The following is a 22,815-nucleotide window of genomic DNA, read 5'->3' as shown; positions in this document are numbered from 1 at the left end:
GGTATGTGGTGCATGGGATGTGTAGTAAGAAATAATAAATGAATAGTGTATGTGCAAGTGTAATAATGTAAGTGAAATATAGGGGGCAGTAATGAGTAAAGTGCCTAAAAAATAAATGAATAATGGGATGCAAGTGTGTGAAACATGGAGGGATAGTGTGTAAGTCATGAGGCGCAACGTGACTAGCCAGGTAGAAGCCTATTTGTGACGCCTTGATAATTCATAGAGTGTGTCGCTGATGCATCATTACCCCATTTAATAAACCAATAAAGCAACGAAACCTGTTTCTTGGAGAATGTGGGAATGGCCACAGCTTTATTTAACACAACCAAACATTTTTTTGTATCACATGGCCCTGAAGTAACCACTTAATTTATTCACATCTCCTGTGATGCCGCCCACTGTGAAGCGGCGCGCATGTAGGTTCTTCTCCGGATTTTACTCTTCAGAGCCTATCTCCGCCAAGGAGGATACCGCGAACACCTACGCGGTACTCCGACCACCCCCACCACACAATGCCAAACCAGCCTCCACTCCATCTTGCAGACCCGACAGCATGATGTCGATCCCAATGTCATTTAAATGAACGCCGTCAGATAACAATAAGTCCCCATTGTCACCTTCCAACATCAAATGACGAATTGCTACCCCCCCAATGGAACGAACAAACCTGGAAATACGAACATTCAACAGCCGTCTTGACCGCTCGATGGCCACAGCACTTCTAGCTCCTCGCCAATGTGTTCGTGCAATCACCTCAGACCAGACAATCACACAATCAGAAAAAAGCTGTTTGAAATGACCTAAATCAGCCTTGATAAGGGACAACAACTCCGACAATTTCACATTTCCCAAATCATTTCCCCCAACATGTATAACGAGCACAATTGGACCACGGCATTCCCGACTAACTTCAACTATTAACGGCAACAGCTGAGCCCACCTCAGCCCTCTGATACCTTTCCAGTGCACCTCGGCCGATGACACCCCAAGACTGAGGCCTAAAGGCCGATATTCAGCCCGACGAGCTGCCCAGAAAATAAAAGAATGGCCAACTATCCATACTTCCGGCCGATGTTCTGAAATGACAAGGAAAATCAAAACAACACCAGATCCGGACGCACATAGGACCTATAACAAGTTGAACTCCACCTACCCAGACGTTTAATATCTTCCTCCCCCATACCTAAAGCATTAGCCTCCGTGGCTGCCCCTATTCTAAACGAATGAGTCCCAAACTCAGCAGGATCAACGCCCAAATGCTCCAAACAAGACTTAAGAACGGCTCCAAATTGAAATCGAGTAAGCAGCAAAGAATTAGAATGTACCAAGAAAGGAGCCCCATCAGCTCGAAAAGACAAAAACTCACGCACCAAACGAACTGGACAGAATTCACCACCCAATGCATTCACACACAACCAAACACCAACGCCCATCTGATCAGTCTTGGACCGTCTCACACATACCCGGACCACTTTTTCCTCCAATAAAACATCCGCAAACAGAAGACCCCCAAACCGCTTTGCGCTCGGTGACACCAATTCGCTCACCCGCAATGCTGCGAAAAAGGCCAAAGAAAAAGCAGTACGCAGCAAAACAGACTCATAAGGATCAAAGCAAACAGCCGGAACAACCATCAGCATCCTTAGTAATAAAGCATATGTAATAGGCCTCCTAGCATCCTTCACAATATGCTCCTTCTTCCACCCCTTCAATGCCTGTCTAATAACAAACATTTTCGTCACATCAGTACAACCCCACAACTTCAACATAAACGCAATACCAGTCAAACCTTTTGAAACCGTGTACACCGAAGAACCATTAGTACGCATCCGAGACAAATACTCCAACGTAACCTCATAATGCCGCTCATCATTTGTAGGAAAAACCCCGCCAGATAATTCCGACCACTCCGCCCAAAACTTATTATGGCTCCGCCATGTACCTGGTACCACAGAACCTTGAACTAGCCGAGCAAGTTCCCCTCGACCAGGGCCCATAAGTGATTCGGGCAACGCTCCCCTTCCAGCCGTGCTCCCGGGTGAAGCTCCCGAAAGACCCCCATCTGCAAACGAGATAAAGCATCTGCGATTTTATTCTCAACACCCGGCACATGTGTTGTGATGGCAGGAAGGAGGTGAAGGGAAAGTGAGCCCTAATCTACCCACCGCCCTGTCCCTGCCTACTTGCAACGACCCGCCCTAGGCGACGAGGTACAACTGGGCGGCGGTCCCTACGCTGTCTAAGTGCACAGGAAAACAAACAGGGAACACACAAGGGAAGGGGCAGTAGCCACGGAACGCCACGAGGAAACGGAGCGGCGAACGAACAGTCAGGACCAGGACGAAGTGAGTAACCCGAGCGGGCACGGAGACAGAAGCAAGCCAGGGGCAAGGCAAAGCAAAGCAAAGCAAGTCAAGTCAAGGAGAACTGCAGCAAGGCAGAAGCACGGCAGAAGCAGGCTGGAGCAAGCAGCAGTGGGGCCAGGAATCCAAAAGAATAACAAGCAATGAGGAAGAGAAAACTGCAGGTATAAATGGACAGGGGGCGGAGCTAACTCTGACTGACCAGGCCGCGATAGGCTCTCCCACTCCTGAGCCTGCCACCCTGATTGGTGGGAGCCGGTGTCAGTCTAAGAGGTCTGGCCTCAGGTGTCGACTGATTAACCCTGGGAGTCTCCACAGACGTAGTGCCTGGCAGATCCTTTACAGTACTCCCCCTTTTATGAGGGGCCACCGGACCCTTACTAAGAGGACCCGGTTTAGTGGGGAAGAGAAGGTGGAACCTCCTGACCAATACCCCAGCGTGAACATCTCGAGCAGGTACCCAAGTCCTCTCCTCCGGCCCGTATCCTCTCCAATGGACCAGGTACTGGAGGGAGCCCTGGATCATCCTACTGTCCACAATCTTGGCCACCTCGAATTCCACCCCCTCAGGGGTGAGAACGGGAACAGGAGGTTTCCTAGAGGGGGACCAGGACGGGGAGCAGCGTTTAAGGAGGGAAGCATGAAAGACGTCGTGTATGCGGAAGGATGGGGGCAGCTCCAGACGGAAGGATACAGGGTTGAGGACTTCAATGACCTTATAAGGCCCAATAAATCGGGGAGCAAACTTCCTGGACGGGACCTTAAGGCGCAAGTTCCTGGACGACAACCAGACCAAATCCCCGACGACAAACCGGGGGTTAGCAGAACGTCTACTATCCGCCTGAATCTTTTGTGCGCTCTGGGACGCCTCTAGGTTCTTCTGAACCTGGGCCCAGACAGTGCACAGTTCCCGATGAACCTCCTCTGCCTCAGGATTATTGGAACAACCAGGGGAGACGGAGGAGAACCTTGGGTTAAACCCGAAATTACAGAAAAACGGGGAGACCCCTGACGAGTTACTGACCCGGTTATTCAGGGAAAATTCAGCAAGGGGAAGGAATGAGACCCAATCGAATTGACAGTCAGAGATGAAACACCTTAAATATTGTTCCAGGGATTGGTTGGTCCTTTCCGTTTGGCCGTTAGTTTCGGGATGGAAGGCGGAGGAGAAGGACAGATCAATCTCCAACTTTTTACAAAAGGCTCTCCAAAATAAGGAAACAAATTGTACCCCTCTGTCCGAAACGATATTGACTGGGGCCCCATGGAGACGCAGGATGTGTTTCACAAACAAAGAAGCTAACGTCTTGGCGTTAGGTAGCTTCTTAAGGGGCACAAAGTGGCACATCTTGCTGAAGCGGTCGACTACCACCCACACCACCGACTTGCCCTGAGATGGAGGCAAATCGGTGATAAAATCCATGGAGATATGGGTCCAAGGTCTCTGGGGAATGGGCAAGGGACGTAGTAGGCCCGCAGGTCGGGACCTAGGGGTTTTGGACCTAGCGCAAACCTCACAAGCGGCGACGTAAGCCCTAACATCTTTAGGCAACCCAGGCCACCAATAGTTTCTGGTAATGAGGTGTTTGGTGCCCAAGATGCCAGGATGACCAGATAGAGCGGAGTCATGGTTTTCCCTGAGTACCCTCAGCCGGTATTGCAGGGGAACAAACAGTTTGTCCCCAGGGACGTTCCCGGGAGCTGCACCCTGATCAGCCGCGATATCAGAAGCTAAATCAGAATCCGTGGCAGAGACGATTATACCAGGGGGTAAAATACAAGCGGGATCCTTCTCGGAAGGAGGATTGGCCATGAAACTACGTGACAGAGCATCAGCCTTAATATTCTTGGACCCAGCCCTATAGGTAACCAAGAAATTAAATCTGGTAAAGAATAGTGCCCACCGAGCTTGTCTAGGATTAAGCCTCCGGGCCGATTCTAGGAAAACCAGATTCTTGTGATCCGTAAGGACCGTTACCTGGTGTCTGGCCCCCTCCAGGAAGTGCCGCCACTCCTCAAAAGCCCATTTAATGGCTAGAAGTTCGCGGTTGCCAATATCATAGTTACTCTCCGTGGGCGAAAACTTCCTAGAGAAGTAAGCACAGGGGCGGAGATGGGTGAGGGAGCTGGTACCCTGGGACAAGACGGCCCCCACTCCCACCTCGGAAGCGTCAACCTCCACAATAAATGGCTCCTCTTGGTTGGGCTGAATCAGCACGGGGGCCGAGATAAAGCACTTCTTGAGAGTCTCAAAGGCCTGGACGGCCTCAGGGGGCCAATGGAGGACATCAGCACCCTTGCGGGTAAGGTCCGTAAGAGGCTTAGCGACGACCGAGAAGTTGGCAATAAATCTCCTGTAATAGTTGGCGAACCCTAAAAAACACTGTAACGCCTTAAGGGAGGCAGGTTGGACCCATTCCGCCACAGCTTGAACCTTGGCAGGGTCCATGCGGAATTCATGAGGAGTGAGGATTTGCCCTAAAAATGGTATCTCCTGTACCCCAAAGACACATTTTTCAGTCTTAGCAAACAGATTATTCTCCCGAAGGACCTGGAGCACCTTCCTGACATGCTCCACGTGAGAGGACCAGTCCTTGGAAAACACCAGTATGTCATCAAGGTACACAACAAGAAAATTACCCAGGTACTCTCTCAGGATTTCATTAATAAAATTCTGGAAGACAGCAGGGGCGTTACACAACCCAAAGGGCATGACCAGGTATTCGAAATGACCCTCGGGTGTGTTGAACGCAGTTTTCCACTCATCCCCCTCTTTGATGCGGATAAGGTTATATGCCCCCCGTAGATCGAACTTAGAAAACCATTGGGCTCCCTGAACCTGATTAAAAAGATCCGGAATCAAAGGAAGTGGGTACTGGTTCCTTACAGTGACCTTATTCAGGTTACGATAATCAATGCACGGCCTAAGACCACCATCCTTCTTCCCCACGAAGAAGAAGCCAGCACCTACAGGAGAAGTCGAGGGGCGAATGAAACCCTTGGCCAGGCATTCCTGGATATACACCCTCATGGCTTCACGTTCAGGACATGAAAGATTAAATATCCTACCTTTAGGAAGCTTGGCACCAGGCACCAAATCGATAGCGCAATCGTAATCTCTATGGGGGGGCAACACCTCGGAGGCCTCCTTAGAAAACACATCGGCGAAGTCCTGAACGAACTCAGGAAGCGTGTTTACCTCCTCCCGGGGAGAAATAGAGTTAACAGAAAGACATGACATAAGACATTCATTACCCCATTTGGTGAGATCCCCAGTATTCCAATCAAACGTGGGATTATGCAACTGCAACCAGGGAAGGCCTAAAACCAGATCAGACGATAATCCCTGCATTACCAGTACAGAGCACTGCTCCAAATGCATGGAGCCAACCAGGAGTTCAAAAACAGGAGTATGCTGAGTAAAATAACCATTAGCAAGGGGAGTAGAGTCGATTCCTACTACAGGGATAGGATAAGGTAAATCAATACAAGGCATCTTTAGAGACATAGCAAATTCCACAGACATGATATTAGCAGATGAGCCAGAATCCACGAAAGCACTGCCCGTGGCAGACCGGCCAGCAAACGAGACCTGAAAGGGAAGCAAAATTTTATTGCGTTTCACATTAACGGGAAATACCTGTGCGCCCAAGTGACCTCCCCGATGATCACTTAGGCGCGGAAGTTTTCCGGCTTCTTATTCTTGCGCCTGGGACAGGTGTTCAGTAGATGCTTGTCGTCCCCACAGTAGAAGCAGAGACCGTTCATTCTGCGAAACTCCCTACGTTGTCGAGGGGACATGGAGGCCCCGAGTTGCATAGGTACCTCCGAGTCCTCCGTGGAGGGGCGAGGAGGCGGGACCTCGGGGGGGATCGCAGAAAAGTCAGAGGGGAGCACACTGAAGCGTTCTAGCTGACGTTCCCTGAGACGTCGGTCAAGTCGTACTGCTAGGGTCATAACCTGGTCAAGAGAGTCAGACGAGGGGTAGCTAACCAGCAGATCCTTCAGGGCGTCAGATAATCCTAACCTAAACTGGCACCTTAGGGCCGGATCGTTCCACTGAGAGGCTACGCACCACTTCCTAAAATCAGAACAGTATTCCTCAACCGGTCTCCTACCCTGACGTAAGGTCACCAACTGACTCTCGGCTAAAGCAGTCCTGTCAGTCTCGTCGTAAATGAGTCCGAGGGCAGAGAAAAAACGATCAACAGAGGAAAGTTCAGGGGCGTCAGGAGCCAAGGAGAAGGCCCACTCTTGGGGCCCTTCCTGGAGTCGGGATATGATGATACCCACCCGCTGGTTCTCGGAACCTGAGGAGTGGGGCTTAAGGCGGAAATATAGTCTGCAACTCTCCCGGAAGGAGAGAAACGTCTTACGGTCCCCTGAAAACCGGTCAGGTAACTTGAGGTCGGGTTCTAGAGGTGAGGTGGTGCGCCCAACCCTTTGGGCCAGGGCCTGGACCTGTAGGGAGAGGCCCTGCATCTGCTGGGTCAGGGTCTCAAGGGGGTCCATGATAGCGACAGCGTAGGAGAAATGGTAGACTAGGTAAGGGCTTGTTATTCTGTGATGGCAGGAAGGAGGTGAAGGGAAAGTGAGCCCTAATCTACCCACCGCCCTGTCCCTGCCTACTTGCAACGACCCGCCCTAGGCGACGAGGTACAACTGGGCGGCGGTCCCTACGCTGTCTAAGTGCACAGGAAAACAAACAGGGAACACGCAAGGGAAGGGGCAGTAGCCACGGAACGCCACGAGGAAACGGAGCGGCGAACGAACAGTCAGGACCAGGACGAAGTGAGTAACCCGAGCGGGCACGGAGACAGAAGCAAGCCAGGGGCAAGGCAAAGCAAAGCAAAGCAAGTCAAGTCAAGGAGAACTGCAGCAAGGCAGAAGCACGGCAGAAGCAGGCTGGAGCAAGCAGCAGTGGGGCCAGGAATCCAAAAGAATAACAAGCAATGAGGAAGAGAAAACTGCAGGTATAAATGGACAGGGGGCGGAGCTAACTCTGACTGACCAGGCCGCGATAGGCTCTCCCACTCCTGAGCCTGCCACCCTGATTGGTGGGAGCCGGTGTCAGTCTAAGAGGTCTGGCCTCAGGTGTCGACTGATTAACCCTGGGAGTCTCCACAGACGTAGTGCCTGGCAGATCCTTTACATGTGTAGCCCGAAACCAAATGTTACATTGCATGCAACGTAGAACTAGATGCCTAAGTAACGCCAAAACCGGCAATGATCCAGAATTCAAATTGTTAACAGCCTGCACCACTGCCATATTGTCCGTCCAAAAACGTATGCGACTTTTCAACATCTTTGAACCCCACAACTCCACTGCAACCACAATGGGAAAGAGTTCTAAAAGTGTCAAATTCAATGTCAGACCCATACTACTCCAGCCCACAGGCCAACGTGCAAAACACCACTCCGCTCCAAAAACCGCACCGCAACCGACACTGCCAGCAGCATCTGTAAACAGCTGTAACTCAAAACTGGAAACCTCCTCCGACTGACAAATCGCCCTACCATTAAAAGATCGCAAAAAAGTCTGCCACACGCGCAAATCATCTTTCATTTGCCTAGTGACACGAATGAAATGATTTGAGCGCGAAATACCCCTAGTCGCCAATGATAGGCGTCTAGAGAAAACGCGACCCATGGGAACGATCCTGCAAGCAAAAACCAGCAACCCTAACAGTGACTGAAGATGCTTCAGGGTAACCTTTTTTGATAAAACAAATTCGTCAATGGTACAAAGCAGACGCGCAAGCTTGTCGTCAGGTAATTTGAAAACCATCTCTTGCGTATCAATTTCAATACCCAGAAACGACAAAATCGTAGCCGGACCAACCGTCTTCTCTTCTGCTATCGGGACACCAAATTCGGACATTAAAACTCGAAAGGTTTTCAGCAAATAACCACATATTCCTGAATCACTTGGACCTACAAATAAAAAGTCGTCTAGATAATGAATGGCTGAAGAAATACCTGTCTTGAAACGAACCGTCCATTCCAGAAAGGAACCAAAAACTTCAAAATAGTAACATGAGATGGCACAACCCATAGGCAAACACATGTCTACAAAAAACTGCTCATCTAACCGACATCCCAACAAATGGAAACAGGCAGGATCCACAGGCAACAAACGAAAAGCTGACTCTATGTCCGATTTAGCAAGCAAGGCACCTACGCCTGCCTCCCGTAACAACCGCACAGCCACATCAAAAGACGTGTAAGACACTGCAGCCTCATCTCTGGAAATCCCATCGTTGACCGAATCCCCACGAGGGAAGGAAAGGTGATGAATCAACCTAAACTTCCCCGGTTCCTTTTTGGGGACCAAGCCAAGAGGAGAAACCCGTAAATTCGTATAAGGTGGCTCCCCAAAGGGGCCCGCCATCCTGCCTAACGACACCTCATTCAGCACTTTTTCCCGTGCCAAACACATGTTTTCTTTCACCGATTTTAAATTATCTGACAACATCAAAACCTAAGAAAAAACATGCGGAATGAAAAAACCTTCACTGAAGCCCCGACCTAACAAGTCTGCTTCCTGTCTCTTGGGATACCTGGCGAGCCACGGTTCCATCGCGAGAGCGCTCACCGGAGTTCTCCGCTGCACCGGCAGGACCCACCTTGGAAGGTTGTTTTGCCCGTCGGAAACAGCGAAGCGCGGAATGGGCACCCCCGGAGATGGAGCACTCATGACGAAACTTGCAGGAAGAATAGAACCTGCAATGTCCCTCATTGTAGAGCCAAGATGCTCCTGTTGGGCGCTGCGCCGCAATCCCGGGTGCTGAACCCGAAACTGCGACTCCTGCCTGAAAGGGCCGAGCCTGCTTTTGAGCCAAAATTAGCTGTAACCACACATCCGTCGCCTTCGACGCCCAACCAATGTCAGGCGACATCGCCAACCGACGGCGAAATTCCTCGTCATATCTCCACCAAGCTGCACCTCCGTGCAATTTGTGGGCACTGAATATAGTGTCTACATACACAAACAGCTCGGCCCCTTTTTCCGGAAAACGTTGACAGATGACATGAGCCAAGGTAGAAAAACCCTGGAGCCAATTGCCAAAAGTTTTCGCGACTTTTACCTTTTTCTCCGAACCTCTTTCGAAAACACGCTCCTTATCTATCGTCACATGATCGACCGACACCAAGGACCAAACATCCACAAAGTCATGTGCCCATATCTTGTCCTTGATCTCAGCAGACAGGTGAGTACCCAACGGAGCAACACCACAAAACAGCGAATCACGGAATGCCAAGCCAGACATACTGGCCGCCCGCTCAGGCGGAGGCTGAGCCCCCCCTGGCAAAACCAACGGAACCGAAGCTCCGCCTTTTGTACCCAAACCATCCAACAAGCTTTTTAATGCCGAAACTAAATCAATAGCAGATAAATCACCCTTAGGTAGCCATGCGTTCCCACATGGAGACTCACCGGAGAAGGGCGTCCTCGTCACTTCCGAGGGTGCATCAACTCTCCCAGATACCGGAACCACAGACAGATCCCCACCAGGTGGACAGGCTGAGGCGACTTCTGGAACTGGAACCAGCGAAGACGAATGACGATCCCTGTGCTCCCGCCGATGACTCCTCGTGTATCTCCTTCCCGTGCGGCTGGGTGTACTGGGACGGCGAAGAAGATGCTGTACTGGAAGACACACTCCTACTCCGGGAACGGCGACGTCTCTCAACCTGATGGCGTGGACGCCCGTGACCACCACGACGATGTCCTCTTCCATGCCGTCTCCTTCGCCGTCTGCGTCTCGCCGACACCGCACCTGGAAGAGAAAACTCCGAAAGAGAAACTGGCAAATCACGTTGCTCCGCAGACTGCCTGCACGGCAACAGATCACTGCTACCGCACGACAATCCACCCAGCGCACTCCTCTCATTCACAGTGCCTGTGCCTGGTAAAAACAGGCCACTCACCAGCTCTCTCCCCAGCTCTGTGTCATTTTCAGAACCACCAGCAGGTGGCAGCAACTGCACACCTAACCTGCTGGTGCCTGAGGCCTGCGTCTCTGCTCTCCTGAGACCGCCCCCTCCAGCTCCCCTCTCAACCACGGCCTGCTGTGAGAGGGAAAAAGCTGTCGGGCCGGGAAGAAGAACCAGCGGTGCACTAATCACGGCCCCGGCTTCTGCGGCTGCTTGCGGCCTTGCACTGCCTGCAGCCCGGATGGGGAGAACTGCAGAAGCTCCCCCAGCCAGGGGAGTGGGTGGCACGACGTCGGGACCGGGTGTAGGGGAGAGCAGGCGACGGCGCCTCCGTCCCGCTCCTGAAGAGCGAACGGTGCCGGCCCGCCTCTGGGTGGCTGAAGGTGGACTGGGGCTCAAACGGGGAGGAGGCCGAGAAACCCGGCGCGGCCTACCTCTAACTGCCGACGCCGACGGGACTCCACCGCTGCTGACACCGACGACCGCCGCAGGTAACACCTCTTGCCTGCGATCCCCTGCCAGGAACACCTCCAGCCAGCTTGTACCCTCCGTGGCAACCCACTGTGCCACCTGCCTCATCAGCTCATCCGCCATCTGTACTCCGGAAAACGCCCTGGACCGCAGAGGAAGATCTCTCACAGGACCAGACGTCTGACGTTTGCAGCTCCAGCAGGTAAGATAGTGAACTGCCCTTGACCTCAACTATTTATCTGCTCCTAACCCCTCCTCTATCCCCTTGTCCCACCAATCCCTGCTCCTGATTTTTTTCCCGCACTTTTTTCCCCCCTTCCATCCCCCTATCACATCCAGTCCCAGGCACTTTCTCTATTTGATTTAGTGCCTCAAAATCTCTAAACGAATTTAAAAGTTTCTTAATCGTAGCTTCCGAAGCAGGTTGTGTGTCAATCTCATCTGGTATGTCGTCATCCATGGAATCCACCCTCGAGGAGGGAGACGGAGAGGAGGGAGGAAGAGAAATGCGCCTGTTCACTTCAGAGCGTTGAGATGATGAATTTGTAAAGAATTCCGTAAGTTTGGCTGGTTTAGCCTTAGTGTTCCTTTTTTGCTGTACCACCCATTGTTGGTAATATTAAATGGCACTCGGAACAGCCAAATTGGAGAGTAAAAGTCTACTGCAGAATAAATATTGTAATCATAGTGATGTAACACAGATCTGACCCAGTAGTATGTAGAAATATAGCGAGAATTAAACTCTATTTGAAGTATCCATAGGACAATCTGACGGCATTCACTTGTAAAGGCAGAACAGTGCACCAATAATAAATTCACCAAAATGTCTGGCAGGCAGAAGGAAATTTCAAATGCAATATTAGAAAAATGCGGGAAGGAGGTATTTGAGTCACAGAGTCAGAGTAGAAATACGATTACCTCTGTACACAGCTGCACAACTTCACATAAGTCCATCACTCACCACTACGTGCAAGGACATGGGCACCAGATCTGTCTATGCCTAGGGTTAAGGCAGCAACAGGCTCCATCCTCCTCAGAGGTAGTTGTAACTGGGCTGCAGATAATACATCCAAGATGGCCACCGGAGAGGAAGACGGGACTCAGATGGCAGCAGATGTAGCAGGCCTCACCCCTCAGAAGAGTTCAGCAAAACCAGGTCAGGTCACCAAGAGGAGCATGTCCAGTCTCCACCCAGGTCGCAAGAGCCGAGGATACCCACTCCTGTGAAGCTCCGGTCCCACGTGATGCACGAGACAGGACTACTCCGGCACAGCCCGAAGCGGGGGTAAGTTGTCGTGCGACGGTCACAGACCAGCAGCACTTACCGAAGACCAGAAATCGGACTCCCTCCGTGTAGGGGAATCAGCAAGAGGCAGATAAATGTAGGTATTAGGCTTAGTTTATAGCGTTTTAGGATTCTGTGCACAGGAGCTCAGCAGTTAGACATCCTCCTCCATGTCTAATCAGACCTCGCCCCCAACATGTTCCTTATTTCTGAACCTCCATATCAGTCTAAAGTTGCATGATTTCTTAACCCCTTCCCGCTACAGCCCTTTTTCAGACTTTCATTTTCGTTTTTTCCTCCCCACATTCCAAAAGCCATAACGTCTTTATTTTTCCGTTGATATAGTACTATGAGGGCTTGATTTTTGCGGGAAGAGTTGTAGTTTTTTGTAGCACCATTTATTTTGTCATATAGTGTACTAGGAAATGGGAAAAAAATTATTTGTGGCGTAGAAAATGAAAAAAACAGCGATTCCTCCATGTTTTTTTGTGCGCCGTTATTACAGAATTCACTGTGCAATTAAAACAACATGTTAACTTTATTGTGTGGGTCAATACGATACGACAATACCAAATATATATCGTTTTTTCTATATTTTACTACTTTTACAAGTAAAAACCTAAGTGTAAAAAAGAAAATTTAATTTGTGCTGCCAAATTCCGAGAGCCATAACTTTTTTATTTTTCTGTCGATTAAGCGGTATGAGGGCTTATTTTTTGCAGGATAAGCTGTAGTTTTTAATAATACCATTTTGGTGTACATACGACGGTTTGATCACTTTTTATTTCATTTTTGGTGGGAGATTAGGTGACCAAAAAATAGAGATTCTGGCGTTTACAATTTTTTTTTTACGGCGTTCACCGTTCGGGTTAAATAATGATATTTGTAATAGGTCAGACTTTTACGGACGCGGCGATACCAATTATGTTTATTTTATTATTTTTTTACTATGCTCTAGGGGGAAAATGGGAAAAGGGTTGTTTTTTTTACTTTTAGTTTTAATTTTATTTTTTTACACAAAAAAATACTTTTTTAAACTCATTTTTACTTTTTTTACTAGTCCCCCTAGGGGACTTCAGCCAGCGATCGTTCTTCTGACAGGCATCTATTAAGCCCTTCATTAGGTCCCCAGGCAGCCATAGCAACCATCGCCCCCCGCGATTGCGTTGCGGGGGGCACGATGACCTGTTAGAGGGGGTCGCCCCCTCTTTCTAACGATTTAAATGCTGTGGTCGCTATTGACTGCAGCATTTAACGAGTTAAACAAGCGGGATCGCGCTTGAGCGCGATGCCGCTCTTTACCCTGAAGTGTCGACTGTAACAAACAGCCGACACCCACATCGTATGGAGCGGGTTCACTCCGTGAGCCCGTTCCGTACTTCCCCTACCCGACTTTGGCGTATGGATACGTCAAATGTCGGGAACGGGTTAAAGAGGATCTGTCACTAGTTTATTAATGCCCTATCTCCTAACTAATTTAATAGGCGCTATGATGCTGATAGCTACAGTGTGTTTTTTTTTTTCAAAAACATTTATTATTTGCAAAGTTTTTCTAAATATGCTAATTTTGCAATTCTTTCCAAATGGGAGGTTACTCTTTCTTTTCATTCCGGACAGTGTAATGTTTTCTGTATGTCGCTGCCCAATCAGCATGATACATTTCTCCTCTTCCCAAACCAGCAACACAGCGTGATCATATATTATACAGCTACCATTCCCGATTGTGCTTTCAACTGGTGATACCTCCGGTTGTTTCCCAGCTAGAACATCGTGCCATATGAAAAATTAGAATCTCATCTTTCATATACCACCAGAACCACAGCCGGCGATATAGCTATTTGAAGTGATCCCCCTTCCCTCCAGCCTCAGTCTCTCACACTGTGTGAAGCAGCTTCATCCTGATAGGACAGCGTTGGAGGCTGTGAGGTAGTTCCACCTCCGGAGAATCACTTGTCCAGTATAGCCTTATTTGCATATTTAGAAAAGCTCATAACTTTTAAAATAAGAAACTTTTTGGCATTACTAAACTAGTGACAGATCCTCTTTAAGCAAACATTTTCATGCTTATTGATGCTGATGTCCTTTTTTGTAAGAATCAGCTGTAATCTACTGGGGAACCTAGAAGGAAGTGTTCAGTTTCTCTGCAGTGCCATCACAGGCAAAATTAAGTGTAACATACTGCCCACTGGAACCAATGAAATGCATGGACGTGTTGAGTAATCCAAAGACAGAGACAAAAAAATCCATCATCAAATTCACATTCTCCACTCTGGCTAATTAATGGAGGTTTGTTTTGAATGAGAGACTTCACCCTATTATCTCAGAATGTCCTAATAGGAAATTTGATAATGGATTTTTTAAACTAGAAAGCTTCTTTAAAATAGACTTGTTTAGAATGCAGTGGAGGTGTATGACTGCAGAGAAAGATAATTAAATGTGCCCGAATCTGTGCAACCAACTGTACTGATCAGGTAGTGATCGAGACAAGAGTGAATCTGTGCAACCAACTGTACTGATGAGGTAGTGATCGAGGCAGGAGTGATTGGTTGGCACACCCCACAGAATACACTGGGGTGAAGGCGTTTCAAGAGGATAAACATTTCTGTGTATGTTTTGTTGTTTTGCAAAAACTACACTAGGCCAAATTATAATTTGATATTGCCTGCCACCCACCCCTGAAGTATTAACCTTCTCATTTAAAGAGGCTCTGTCACCACATTATAAGTGGCCTGTCTCCTACATAAGGAGATCGGCACTGTAATGTAGGTGACAGTAATGCTTTTTATTTAAATAAACGATCTGAGGAAGCGTGATCTCGCAAGATTACACGGTAAATGACAGGTTACAACGAGATCACGCTTCCTCTGCTGTAACTACCATAGAAACAGTAACGCAGTGCAGAGATTGTGAATAGACATCCCGTGGAATGTCTATTCACTGTCTAAACACTTCAGTATTGTTAATATGTTAGTATAAGACAGCACATAAGGATATAGCAGGATCCCTATGCGCTGAGTATATGAATGGAGAGGCATGCATGACGCTGATTGGTCACTGATTGGTCAGCGTCATACACTCCCCTGTACAACGCCCACTTGGTCTAAATTTAAAATACGCCCACTTGGGCATTAAGCAACTCATTAGCATAAATCTAAAATCGCTAATAAAGTGGTAAAAATGTATAGTTTTTTAAAATAAAAAGCATTACTGTCACCTACATTATAGCGCCAATCTCCTTATGTAGGAGATAGGGCATTTATAATGTGGTGACAGAGCCTCTTTAACCCCTTAAGGACGCAGCCTAGTTTGGGCCTTAAGGCTCCTGGCACCCCATCCAGGAGTGCTGGGGGCAGGCCTCAGGGTAGTGTTTCATTATTTGCAGAACAGGGTATGATATTGGTGATCCTTAGCACGCTCATTAAGGCTTGCCTTAGGTGCTAAGTAGCCAAGACAGTGCACAAGCAGGGCTGCTGGGGGTTCTCTGGAACAGAGGAACTGTGGCAAGTTTTGCCTAGAACAATTATTTAACCCTTTCCCCACAAAGAACGTATGTCATACAACTACATCCTGGCAGGGAGGCACTTCAGTAGCCTAGGACATTTATGATACATCCTTGCTACTAAAGGCTCTAGCTCTAGGATCGCAGCTAGAGCTAGTTCTTGTTTTAAAGCAAAAATTAAGACAGAATTCCTCGGCACATCCATAAAAAGTATTTGTAAGGCTTTATTCGTGCATTAAATTTAAATCCAGGGAGAGAACAGGTTAATCGTACAGGCGTTCAGAATAAGACTGTTCTTACTCATAGCATACATCAGAAATTCAGTGCATGTGTTTTAAAATCACAATCAACCAATCCTGACAGCTCTCCTAGCATAACTCGACATATATTTGTAATACACGCAAGTTTCTTTCATTAGTTGGTATCAATTCACAAATGCATGCGTTAATAAATGATTATTAATATATCAGTTGAAAACAATATATTTTTCATTTAAGGTACATTTTTTAAAACGAAATATAGTGAAATATATATTTTTGTATAATGTTAAAAGTGAACAAAAACACGATTTTGAAAGTATAAATATACAAGTGTTCTTGTTAATTAATATTTGTTCACCCAATTCATGCGCATGCAAAATAGTGAGATTAGTTTTGCTAACTGACAAAGCTTTTCTTTATAAAACAAAACAAAATAATTCTTAAAGTTTATTTCAAGGTAACATTCATGCATATTATCAACTTTTGCAAAAGAAAATGTTTTAGATATATTCCTATAATCCTTTTTTGGTGAACAGAAACACAGATTTGGAATAATTCAGGTGCTATTATTAATTAACATTTGTTCACCACATGTATAAATGTGAGTTTAATTCTCTAACAGATCAAAATTTTTCCCTTATAGAACGGGAATTTATAAGATACATTTATTGTACCACTGATGTTTATCACTGGACCTTATTATGTGAATAGTTTAGCTACCTAAATAGGATAATCCATATTTTCAGACATGATGTTTTTAATAATACACTAATTGAACTGATGGGGAAATGAATATAGCAAAAAGAGAAAGAAAACTATATCTAATAAAGATACAGTAAATCCCCTCTCCAGTTTAAATACTTTGGAAAACGAGTTTCCAGTTGAAGAATCCTATAGGCTTCTCCCTCCAATTAAATTTTCTTGCCAGCCTGCAAGCCCCCTCTTCATTGCACTCCGGTGAGGAACCACAGATACCAGAAAACGTAGTTGGTGGCTTATTGCTGCTTTTTTCTTTTAAATATACCTTGTTTTAAAGCTAAGATTCTAAATTGCAGCTCTAGCTGCGATCTAGCCTGAGGTAGAGCAGCTTGAAGTGAATGCTGCTGTTTATATGTGCAGCTCTCACTTCAGCCCATGTGAAGGAGGGGCGGGGGATCAGCATTGGACTTGCTGGCAGCATACAGGGAGAAGAGGAAAATGTGTGATACTCCTCCAGTCCCTGTATGGCAGGGGGTACGGACAACATTAACTTTTCCTAATGTAATAACCCTCCTTATCAATCAGATTGCATACTTTCTCTCTAACATTTACTAGCATCTGGAGTATGGCATCAAATAAGTAGCACCAATCCCTCGAACCGTGTGCAAACATCAATAAAGTTTGCACATTTTACACTGTCCCTATCCTGTACGTAGCCAATCTTTAGCATAAAGCTCTTTGTTTTTTGGCTCTTGTTTTGTGCTGTTTCTTTTATTTCTTAGGCCTCATGCCCACTTCTGTTTTTTCCTTGAGGGTGCTAGCCGTTTTTTTGACGGCTAGCACCCTGACCCATTCATTTCAATGGGGCCATGCACACTTCAGTTTTTTTGGCGGTCCCATTGTTCCGTTCCGACAAAAGTAGAGCATGTCCTACTTTTGTCCGAGATTCCGTGACCGTGTGGCCCATACAAGTCAATGGGTCCGTCAAAAAAACTGAAGGCACACGGAAGGCTTCCGTGTGCCGTCCGTGTGTGACGGAGCTGTTGCCTATTAACGGCTCGGCCGGCAGAGATACACATAGAAACAGATATTGCACTGATAGAGAGAAGAGGCTGCTGATTAGTGCTAGAACACAGCGATAGAAAGAAAAATAGTTCCTACGTACCCCGGTTGTTGTCTTGGTGTCGCGTCCCTCTTCTTACATCCAGTCCGACCTCCCTGGATGACGCGGCAGTCCATGTGACAGCTGCAGCCGGTGATTGGGTGCAGCGGTCACATGGTCTGAAACGTCATCTCAGGAGGCTGGACTTGAGGAAGAAACATGCAAGCAGGGGGTTCTGGGTAAGTAGTAACTTTTTTTTAAGTTGCAGGTTTTTTTAATGAAACATTAATAATCTATCTTGTGAGCGCCTCACATGGTATTCCCTGTCCAGCGGAGTCTCTGTCCAGGGTGCTGAAAGAGTTAAGGGGCTGCACTGATTGGCAATAACTCTTTCAGCACACTGGACAGTGACTACCGCTAGACAGGGAATACCATGTGTGGCTCTCACAATATCGTGTACATAGTGTGAATGGGAACAGTTTCCTCTCGGAAACTGAAACACGGAAGTGTACACAGAGTACACACGGGAAGCACACTGATCCAATCACGGACAAACGGATCTGTGAAAAACGGCAATGAAAACGGTGATGGAAGTGTGCACAAGGCCTTACACATTTCATTTTGTATGTTTCAGGTTTATATTGATACATTGGGGCAGATTTGCTATTCAAAATGCGCCAGAATTCTGCCTCAAACTGTGGCAGAATTTTGGTTTACATGCTGTGCGCCACATTTATTAACTGTTTTAGACACTTTTTTCAACACGCTCGACAAGGGGATGTGGCTTAGAGAGAAATGTGTGTGGTCTAGCAGAAAGAGGGTGTGTTTTAAATACGGCACCATGCGGTAAAATTGAGTCTGCATTTTGGTGCAAAATACTGTTGTGTCTAGCATGTCTAGCACCACATTTATTATACTGCATGCACCACTTTGATAAATTTGCCACATTTTCTGACTGCCTTGTCTAAGTTTACACTGTTTAAAACTTAGACAGTACAAAACTAACAATAAATAAATAAATAGCAAGATAGGATTACAGATTACAATCACAGGTAAATAAAACGCAATGGTTCAATAATGAAGCCTATCAGATAGTAGATAGATAGATAGATAGATAGATAGATAGATAGATAGATAGATAGATAGATAGATAGATAGATAGATAGATAGATAGATAGATAGATAGATAGATAGATAGATAGATAGATAGATAGATAGATAGATAGATAGATAGATAGATAGATAGATAGATAGATAGATAGATAGATAGATAGATAGATAGATAGATAGATAGATAGATAGATAGATAGATAGATAGATAGATAGATAGATAGATAGATAGATAGATAGATAGATAGATAGATAGATAGATAGATAGATAGATAGATAGATAGATAGATAGATAGATAGATAGATAGATAGATAGATAGATAGATAGATAGATAGATAGATTATTCACGTTTGTGTTGGTCTTTCTTTCATAATTTATGAGTACTTAATGTCTACAATTGAAATTCAGACAGTATTTTACTTTAACTTCTACAAATGTCCCCTTGTTCTGTGTTGATGCTAGCCCATCATCTGGCCCCTTCATTGCCCATCTGGCATGCTTTCTGCAGCCAAATGCTCCCTCTGCTTTGGGTGTCACAATTCTTTGAGACTTTGTTAGACAAAACATCCTAGCAACCCTAACAATATTCAGACAAAATGCCACAGTCATGTAGTGCCAAGTTCATACAGTTCCTCCGAGGTGAAGTGAAGGGTTATCTTGCAATTACTGACCATTGTTTTCAAGAGTCTGGGCTTGCCTGGACTTAAGTGTTTTAACATAATTTTATTTGGAGACCTGGAGTTGAACTCATACCAACGGTCCCAATTGTTTAAGGCCAATATATTATTCACTGAACCACCAAGCCTACTGGATCATTTTAATGCAAAAGGAAACACAGACATTAAGCTGCTCCAGGATCATTGCCAATAGTGCACGTTCAGCACTGGGCAGGGTAGCAAGCCACGCTGTTGTTCATTGAAAATAAAAAGTAGAAACAATGAGCTGATATTTACCAGTACTTTATCATTGGCAGGCTGAAAAATCACAAACTTTTTCACTATTATTATATAGTTGCGTTATGCACAATACTTGATGCATATGTAAATGCAATCTAATAGCAATCTCTAATCCTGTGTATCCATTCTAAAATTATTAAGACTAGCATGATAGTTGTTATGTTTCTTGCCAAAGAAGTGGATCTTCTTAACCACAGTTTGGCACTGGCTAGACTGGGGTGTGGAATCTAAGAGGTCTAGACTTTCCGGGTCAGATTCCCAGCTCGTGGGCCCAGAATAGTGACTGATTGATGATGGATGCGCTGTAGTAAAGAACTTGTAGTGAAATTAAGAACGCAGCCTGGGATTATCAAGAGAATAAGGGTATGTTCACACGCACTAATTACGGACGTAATTCGGGCTTTTTTGCCCCCGAATTACGTCCGAAAATAGCGCCTCAATAGCGCTGACAAACATCTGCCCATTGAAAGCAATGGGCAGACGTTTGTCTGTTCACACGAGGCGTAATTTACGCGCCACTGACAAATGACGGCGCGTAAATAGACGCCCGCGTCAAAGAAGTGACCTGTCACTTCTTTGGCCGTAATTGGAGCCGTTATTCATTGACTCCAATGAATAGCAGCGCCAATTACGTCCGTAATGGATGCGGCGTTCAAGCGCCTGCACATGCCGTTACGGCTGAAATTACGGGGATGTTTTCAGGCTTGAAACATCCCCGTAATTTCAGCCGTTACGGACGCCCTCGTGTGAACATACCCTAAGGGTATGTGCACACGTAGTGACCAAAAAACGTCTGAAAATACAGAGCTGTTTTCAAGGGAAAACAGCCCCTGATTTTCAGACGTTTTTTGAGCAGCTCGCGTTTTTCGCGGCATTTTTCGCGCCGTTTTCGCGGCGTTTTTTACGTCCATTTTTGGAGCTGTTTTCATTGGAGTCTATGAGAAAACAGCTCCAAAAACGTCCAAAGAAGTGTCCTGCACTTCTTTTGACGAGGCTGTATTTTTACGCGTCGTCGTTTGACAGCTGTCAAACGACGACGCGTAAATGACAGGTCGTCTGCACAGTACGTCGGCAAACCCATTCAAATGAATGGGCAGATGTTTGCCGACGTATTGTAGCCCTATTTTCAGACGTAAAACGAGGCATAATACGCCTCGTTTACGTCTGAAAATAGGTCGTGTGAACTGTCGTGGAAATCCATCGCTCAAAATATATTAGACTGAAATTTATACGAGTCCCAACAGACTCTCAAGGCCAGACTCCATTAGTCAGTATCCTAATTAGGATATTTCACCGATATATATCGAGAGAGGAGAAGAAAACACACAGACACGCTGAAATGTTCAAAATGCTCCTCTGAAGGATTTATTACCAAACTCAAACTGTTAAACTGAAATTCAGAAGGGGTGTAGGCTTGAGGTAAACCAATCAGAGACAATGTAACAATATTTGTTATTCAGTAAAAAGCATACATTAAAATACATCATTATAATTCTTCACACATTATGTTTACAAGTGTCTTATCTCTCTCTTGGACAGAATATTCTCGTGGAGATGGGTGAGACCTTCCCTCACGCATACTTGCCATCCTCCCATCTCACTCCCTGTCCATCTTCGCATGGGAACCAAGGTCAAAGATAAAACATACGAAATCAACATTACTTGTATTAAAGGAACAATGACTTTTCTATTCACTACAAAAGAACCAAGATGGGAACTCCAGACAAGATGGCGGCTGCACGAAACTAAATCATTTAAACATTATCATCACTTTCACATATTACATATCTTAGTAATTCGGCATCCTGCTTGATAATTCACAATGTAATTTCATACAGAGAATATAAGCAAATAAATCATCCTTCACAGAACCCAGCCTAACAGTCATAATGGAAGAAGCTAGAGGATGAGATGGAATTGTACTCAGGACTCAAGCCAGGAATCGATACCAAGGGTTTGTAGGAGGGATAATCAACAGGATTAAATTATGTGATTCCTATTGTTGTGTGATTTTCTGTATACAGGTAACAATGGCTTTCCCAGGGGAAAGGAGTTGTATCACTGATTAAATAATTTATTGATAGCCGGCCTGGGAAGCCATGGAAAGTGTGATCATGGAGACAGAAAAGGCTACGGCTCTGCTGTTAAAATTGTGGGAGACCCCGCTGGGCACAGTGATGTCTACTTTGCCCAGAACCTGCTGCATGGAAGGTACTGTTATTCTATTACTCTAGTGATGAAACCTCTGAGACACGCAAACCACGTAGTCAAATGACTGGTGACAGAGATAGACTGTACTCCTGGCTTGCAAACTACAGGGCTCATTATTCCAGAGATACTGGTGGAGTGACTGGAAAAGACGGCCACCTGGGTTAACGGAGGAAAGGTGTCTGCAGTGGCTGTAAAGAGCCGAGGGCTATGGAGAGCCGAATGCGATCACTTTCCCTGCGATCACATTATCGGGACCAGAACCAATCAGATCCCGGTCTTGTCTCCGGGACCAGAGGCAGGGGTTGACAGCGCGATCCGGGTGTCACCGCTACTCTGAGACACCCGGATTGCGCTTTTAACACCCACTTTGAATTCACGTCGGCGCTGCACAGAGCCCAGCAAGCGCCGAAGTGAATTTACTGTGCGCGGTCAGGAAGCGGTTAATAACGGTGATCATATTCTCTGACAGCCGAACCAATCGGTTCGGCTGTCAGAGAACAGGTTGCTGGGGAGCCGGGGACACTGACACAGTCGGCTTCAGTACGCTTTGAAGGCTGGAACAGAGATCTGTATATACACCACGGGGTATGTGTGAAAAAGACGTGTATGTACAGATTGGTGGCATGAAAGGATTAAACCACAAGGTGAACACCGTAAAAAAAAACTCAAAAAACTATGGCAAAATTGCTATTGTTTTCTATTGCCCCCACAAAAAAAGTCTTAATAAAAGTTAATCAATAAGTCATATGTACCCCAAAACAGTACCAATAAAAACTACCGTATATATCGGCGTACAAGACGACTTTTTACACCCTTAAAAAAATGTCAAAAGTGTGGGGTCGTCTTATATGCCGGATATTGTCTACATTAGGGATGCACGGTGCATCGAAACTTCGATACTGTTTCGATACTGTGCA

The sequence above is a fragment of the Rhinoderma darwinii genome, chromosome 4, assembly GCF_050947455.1.
Source record: "Rhinoderma darwinii isolate aRhiDar2 chromosome 4, aRhiDar2.hap1, whole genome shotgun sequence".
Classification (NCBI taxonomy): Eukaryota; Metazoa; Chordata; class Amphibia; order Anura; family Rhinodermatidae; genus Rhinoderma; species Rhinoderma darwinii.
The sequence above is the reverse complement of the archived record's forward strand: the minus strand, read 5'-3'. Positions refer to the sequence as shown.